Genomic DNA, 7511 nt, shown 5'->3' on the forward strand with positions numbered 1-7511 from the left:
ATATTTATTAAAATCCTGAACTGCTGAGTTCTTGAAGCATCTGACCATGGAGGTTTTCTAAAAATATTTCATTAGCATAAAATACCTTCATTTACTCTTAATAAATATCTTAACATATGACACCACCAGTCAGAAACTGTTTTCGTTCTTAAATATGAATCATAAAGAAAAAAATCTATTCTGTTTGCTTTAGGGTCATTCCTTATGGTTAGAAAGTCTAGTTAAAGGGCTGCTGGTCAAAACTGACATATGAAGCTCATTGCAGTTTCAGCAAAGTTCAAAGTTGAAAGCATGAGAGACAATGACCAAGTATTGGGTTTCTCATCTGGCCACTAAGAACTACTACAATATTTGATCAAAGACAAACAGCTTACTGATGTCTCATAAATTCCCCTAGAAGAACACAATAATTTTGGAAAATACAAGAGCTGAAATACTACTTTTAACTAATGCTGCATTGAAGTGTGTAACAGTTTCAAGAAAGCCTTTGTAAACTGTCAAACACTGGAAAATTTGTATGTGCAATTCTAGTTCAACTTAGTGCCCGAAAAGCTTTTAATATGTGGGGTTTTTTTATTTTAGGTGGCTCAAAATTTTCACATTATAAAAATATCAAACATCTCAAATATCTTTTAGGTGCCCACAAAGGCTTTCATACAAATAAGAAGCTGAAAATGTTGAAGCTGTTTATTTGAGAAAGTGAAAGATAAGAGTTATATCTAAATGATGGGGTTTTTAGAATGTTTTTTAGGTGTTTGCAGTTCTCCAAGTCTGTTTACAATAGTTCGAAAACTGAATAGGAATTCAGCTTTCATTCTATTTTTTGTTAATTAGTTTTAGTGGAAACATCATCATCTCTTAATAAGTTTACAAAGTCAGATTTTACAGCTTTGTAGAAGAAATGCACCCAATTCTTGTATCAACACATCTGAAGAGAATCAGAGATTAGGTTTTCCAAGGTGGTTCAACCTGTCTTGCTCTGACACTTTTTCTGATACATGGTCTCACTGCAATTTTGCTTATTGTCTTTCATACTGTAATTTCTATAGCAAGATCAGATGCTCTTTATTTTAACTTCATGGCATTGGAGCACATCATGGCTGAAGCTTTTTCTCCTTTGCCTCTCCACCATGTCACTGGTTTACTCCTAGGAAGATAAAGCAGGTTTGAACAGCCTGTTACCCACTTTGCATGCATAATACCCAGATGTATGTTGTGTACTCAGGTTTGAATAGCTGCCACTGTAGGAACTTGGCTAATTAGTTTTAGAATTTAATAATTTCCATGGGATTTGTGAAGGAGCTCAAACTCTGACTTCATCATCAGGTAGATAAAGTAGGGTGGCAAAATCAAAGATGCACATAGGAGATAGGAATATTTTTTACCTATGTTAAATATATTAAAATTATTAAATTCTGTTCACCGAAAAGCATTCTGGGAAGGGCTCAGCTGCGGATCAGGTGGTCAGTTGAGAGTTGGTTGAGAGTCAGTTGAATGTCGGTTGAGTGTTGGTAGTGAGACAGTGATTGGTTGGGGAGGTGTGAGGACCACATGAATAGGAGGCTGATTGGATGCAGGGACGCATGAGCAACAACACTGCAGCTGCAGCAGCCAATGAGTGCTCTTCTCGTTTAGGTTTCTGTTAAGTTCTGTTAAGGTTAAGTAAAGTTCCGTTGAGTTTTAGAATATAAAAGGACCTGGTTAGCTATTATAAAACGATCTTCTTTGGATGTATAAGGAGGTTCGTGTGTCTTTGTTCCCCATTGGTTTGGATGCACATTTTTTGGAAGTGGGAATTTAAAAATTCCAGACTCTGAGCCATACAGGCAGAAGATTTGTATCCTTGGAGACTTAGAGAGCTGTCAGTTCTCAGACCGCCTTTGACACTTTTCAAACAAAACTTTCAAAAAAGTAGATTCCAAACAAAATTTAAACAAATAGACAAGATGAAATATACCATTATACGCAAAATAAGTAGTTACTATGGAGAGTTTCTTACAGAAATCAATATCTATAGTGATTCGCCCCAAACCAGGCCAAGAGACACTTCTGAGACAAAGTCCAAGAAGCAGGTATTTGCTTTATTCAGCGCGCTGGGTGCGTGGGGGATCGCTCCTCCTAGCACACACACCAGGCACACAGCAGTTTAAAATATATGGTTGCAATTGATGTTTATTCATCGTTTTCCCTAGAAAAGGTGTGGTTATGGAAACTATTTCTTAGAACTCGTTATTATCATTAGCATACACGGAGCACAGGCACAGTGCTCCCTGGTAGTCATGCTGAAGAAGGCTCTGTGGTCATTTTGATGAAGGCTGAATGTCTTCCTCGCTTTGCACTTTTCACCTTTCTTTCCTAGGCATGCGCAGTCTCTTGATAGCTGTTACAGCATTTTCTTCACTGGATCTAGCAAGTTTTTGTTCCCTATCTTTTGCCAAGTTTCTCAGCTGGCTTCTACATTGGTTACAGTGTATCTTATTCTAGCCTCAGTATACCTGAGCATGCCCAAGTACAATAATTTTCACCCTTTCAATAGTCACAATTGTGATGGAAATTCAGAGCAAACACTTGTTCACCAGTTACTAGAACATCCCTAGATTAATATATGAGACTTCAAAGGAAGTAATTTTCTACTTAACATAAAATTAAATTTGATTGCCTGACATTTTGCCAGGATGTTGTGCCTGAAGAACATACAGGCTTAACAAATTAGGAAACCAAAAGTACATCGGAACCATCGGAACACAAGAGCCTTAGTAGAATTTCTAACAGGGAAACTCTCTGAATCATGCTTTTTGGAAGCAAAGAAAATATTTCCTGTACTTGCCTCTTCCTAACTTCCTTCTCTACTGCTGTGGTAGTTGTCAGTGTCTGAGATGACATATCTGAGCAGAAGCAGTTTTGGTCTTCTTAAGGCTGGGATGTCACAGAAAGGACAGATTTGCTGTGAATGGGAAGGACGACATTTGCTGGAAAAACCAAGAAACCTGAAGTTGTATGTTGTTGCAAGAGTGTCTACTTTTCATTGTAAAAGCATGGAGAAATCTTAGAATCCATCGAGATCAATTGTGACTGCTCAGCTTTACAAAGACATTTAAAGCACATGCTTAAAGGTCTTGTTAAAAGACAGGAGAAAATACAACCAGCAACTTCAGTTTTCATGAACCACAAGCTTTAGTTCAGGTTGAAATCAATTTATTTACCTCCTAGCGAGAAATCAAAGAATGGAGGAAGTACTTAAATACAGAACTCTATAGAAACTCAAATATGAAATGCATATGTTTCTAATAATGGGCCAAAATTTTAAAGACTTTAACTTTCTCAGGTGTCTGTCCAAGTTGTGTAATTCTAAAGCTGCATTCTATTGTTTCAATTTGGGTTTGTTTTTTTGTTTTTTTTGTTGTTGTTTCAATTTGGGTTTTTGGGGGGTTTTATTTGTTTTGGTTCTTTTTAGTTGCTTCGAATAAATAGCTTCAGTTTGGGTATTTGAATCAAAACTGCAAAAGCAATTTTAAATCTGAAATAAGGCTTTCCACTTTTTTTATGCAGCAAGGAAGGTAAAGAATCAGTTCATTAGATATAAAAAAAATCTCAGAAAATTAATATTTAAATAATATCTGTATTTTATTTGTAACCTTTGATAAGGGTTGTGAAGAAACATATTGATATAGAGGATATTACAACAATTCACCTTACAATGAGGGGTTTCATTAAAATATAATTGATTTCAGTAATTTTTGCAGTCCCAAGATCAAAAGCAATGGTATTAACAGGTTAGGACCTAGTATCTATATATGTCCAAAAGAAGACACTATTTTTTCATTATTATTACAAAAATACATTAAAATAAATGTACACCCAAAACCCCTCCAAAAACATAACCAAAGAAAAACACAAACCTAAACCCAAACTGAACAATTAAAACCAATTGGTTTCTATGCATCTAGAATAAATTTTAAAAGCATTATTCTGTCTGTCTTTTCAATATGTGAGTGTATTTCTAGCAATTCTCAAAGATATATCCATAAAATACAATGGGACACTAAATTAGACACTACAATATGTCAACAGTAATCAATTTGAAAATGGTATATCGGTAAACAACCTACCTTAGCCATACCTTATTTCCACAAATTAGTCAGTTTATGGCACAAATGAACTGTATTAAACGTCCTCATTTTATCTTGCTTGCAGTAATGATAAAGAATATACAGTCTGAAAACAATTAAAGGGAAGGTCGAAAGAACAGCAAAGCCTAATGAACTGTAAGCAGTATTCACAGGTCCGTGTTAGGGGAATGTTTGAAATTTTTAATTCAACACATGTTGTCAGTGAAACTTGCTCAAAGGCAATATTCCTGTGCCCAAACTAAAAATAGGATCTATATCCTGTAATATGGAAACAGCTATAAATCACAGCAGTTCAATTTTTTCTTATTAGCTCTACAACTTACACTGGCAAAGACAATACTAGCAAACACCTGAGCTATACCAGTGGAGCTCGATGTATTGCTGTTACTGCCGCCATGCACTATGTGCATTTCCTCCCCCAAGCCTGAGTCAGATCCAGCTATTCCTGAACCCCTGATCAAACACACTAAGGCTGTAAGATGGTTCTTGGAGACACCCTCCTTGAATAATGCCAAAGGGTCAGAGCTTGGGTTGTTTTGGTAACAAAAAATTGCCAGGATAAGGCCTGTTGCTTTCCAACCTAGTTATGTTTTGAACCTTGTTCTACAGAATATTATTAAATGTCTGTCATTTATGTAGAGAACAGCAGTTCATAGCAGTTGCAGCTAGAAACTGGCTGAGGGAAAAATCAGGTATTCAATCCTTATGAGAGAAGTGAGAGCAAAGAAATACTACCAGCTGTTTTTCTGCAGGATTTTATGTACTCAGTGCATACAATTTGACATAAAACCTCCTCTAAGTAAAACAACAACAACAAAAGAAATTCATTTACTGGTATGAAATACTTACCAAAAAAATATTTTCTATGCTAACTATTTTGACCTATTGGAATTACGTAACATATATAAAGGTTTTGAAACGAACCCTTAAAACCTAGTAGTATTCCTTTGACAATTTTATGATAGGACTGAAATGGTCTTCCTTTAAGTTGCAAAGGCCTTTTTGTTTGTCATAATTTTAGTGGTTTTTAACCACTAAAAAATAGGTGAGGGAGTATATATCATGTAAATAAAGAAATGCACCTGTTGGGTTCCAGCTACCGGTGGTCATTCGGTCATTGGAATCACAGTGGAACCTGGGGTACATACCTGAAAGGCATGTAGGATGGCAGTGGTGTCTCAGCATTAATTTATTTTCCTCTACAAAAGTACTTCTATTTGCTAAGGTGAGTACAACCTTAAAGCAGGTCATCTCCTTGAGGGAAAAATATTAATAAAATACCTACACTATCTAAATTAGATGCTGACTCTTTTCTGAAGCAGAACACATTATGCAGGAGACCTCATTCCTGCATCACAAGGGTTGGAAACCAAAACTCAAACAGCTTCAGATAATACAGTGCAACGGGGTTTTAAAAGCTCTGTTAAATGCCTAACCTAACAGAAATGTGAACAATGTAAAAAGTCAATTAAGTGTAATTGATATGCATGCTTTTTAGTTATGGCAATCTTTGTTTTTATACAGGGCTCATAAAGAGTATCAATTTCTCTCAGTCTGGGTACAGAAACGTTTTTGGTTTCTTTTCTTTTTTTTTTTTTTTTTTTTTTGGCAGCACTTTAAAAATTGCTTGGTTCTTGTAGTTCCATAAAAGCTTTTCACAACAGTACTTATTCTTAGAGCATACTGGCTTCTCTGAAATAGAAGAGGCTTTGGAAATGAAAAGGAAATATATAAGCCAGACAGTCAGATGCCTGAACATCAGAACAGAATTTGCATGGCTGCAAATGCACATTAAATAGTTTAAAACACTATTCAAAAATGGCGCCCACTGCATATGACCATCCCTAGATAATGCATCACAAGAGCTCTGACAAGAATCCCTCCACAGTGCTCAGATTCCCCCCTCTTACCTAGTTTGTTCAATTAGCTCTGCTGTGAGATTGCAAAATGCAAGGAGGAAGCCCTGAGCAGTCATCTGAAGGAACATGACAAGGAGAGGTTCAGATACAATGTTACAGCTCTTTCCTGTGTCAATTCATAATACCTGGAGGGAAGTTTCTTGATAATGAAAGAGGACCTAGAAATGTTTTTCGCTTCTTTATTCTGAAAAGTGACAGTTGTTTTTTTCTTGCCTATTTAATGCTCAGTGGATAAATCCTTGTTGTATCAGGCAGCAAGACCCACGTATCTCTTTCCTTATTCAGAAAATGACTGAAAAAATATCCAGGACTTTTCATTCTCCTAGGCTTTGCAATACCCCAAACAAAATGAGAACTTGACATGAGTCCAGGCTTCAGTGAATGTCATCATTTTCATATCCATCATATCCAGTAAGAGTTTCTGTCACATTCAGATTCAGAAAGCAAAGGCAGAATGGAAGTGGGGGCAGAGAGGAACCTGTGGGTTCTAATTTTCCCATGCAAAAGAAGAAATGGTAAAAGTGAAATGGTACAGCTGTTTAGTAATGCTGTAAAAAGGGTACTTGTTGCTGCCAGAATTGCTAATGGAGAATGACCAGGCATAAATATCTGACTTCAGAAGGGAAATCAAGTGATGAACATCTGAGATTATCTGGAGATAGATATGAATGCAGTCTTTCTTCCTAGGGGTTTTGTTTGGGTGTTTAATTCCTCATTTCCTGCCTTGGCTTTGTGGACCACCGTCTGAGACATTTATGTTGCTTGACTAATCTAGCCATGATGAAGTCACTACAGCAGTAGATAAGGGAAGACCTTTGGATCTCACCAAACATCTGTAAGGCCTTCGATATGCTCCCCTATGATGTTTTACCTCTAAGCTGGAAAGATATGGGTTTGGTGTGGAATGAGAGTGTCGTGGTTTGAAAGACAGGTGTTTGCTGAGGAAGGCAGAAACTTCTCTTGGAATGGAAAATATGACCCCGTCCCTTGGAATGAAAATATGAACCCCTTTCCTCTGAATTATTATAACTTTGAAATTAAGAGGCTTTTAGGCAAAGAGATGGGAAAAGGAGTAACAGTTCTTTACTAGTACGTATGTGTATAACAAGACAAACAAACAACAACAACGGCAGCAACAGCAAACAGAACCAAAAGGCAGCAGCAGCCTTGTCTCGGCTGTCAGGCACCTTCCCCTTGGGTGCAGTTCCGCTCACAGCCGGCAGGGGCGCTGGTGGCTCCGGGCCAGGCAGGGCAGGTGCGGTGATTCCCCCGCGCCTGCAGGGGGCGCTGCGGCGCCAGCGCAGAGACCACGCGGTGATGGCGGCTGGGCCGAGATGGGAGGGGATAGAGAAGGGGCTTTGCTTTACAAACCCCCAGGGGAGTCGGTCTCAGCTCCCTTCTGGATAGAGAAATGAGCTGTAACAGGGACCTTGGAAGCCAGTAGCTGGAACGGCAGGGAAGA

Source organism: Corvus brachyrhynchos, unplaced genomic scaffold, assembly GCF_000691975.1.
Source record: "Corvus brachyrhynchos isolate BGI_N302 unplaced genomic scaffold, ASM69197v1 scaffold33, whole genome shotgun sequence".
In the NCBI taxonomy this organism is placed as follows: domain Eukaryota; kingdom Metazoa; phylum Chordata; class Aves; order Passeriformes; family Corvidae; genus Corvus; species Corvus brachyrhynchos.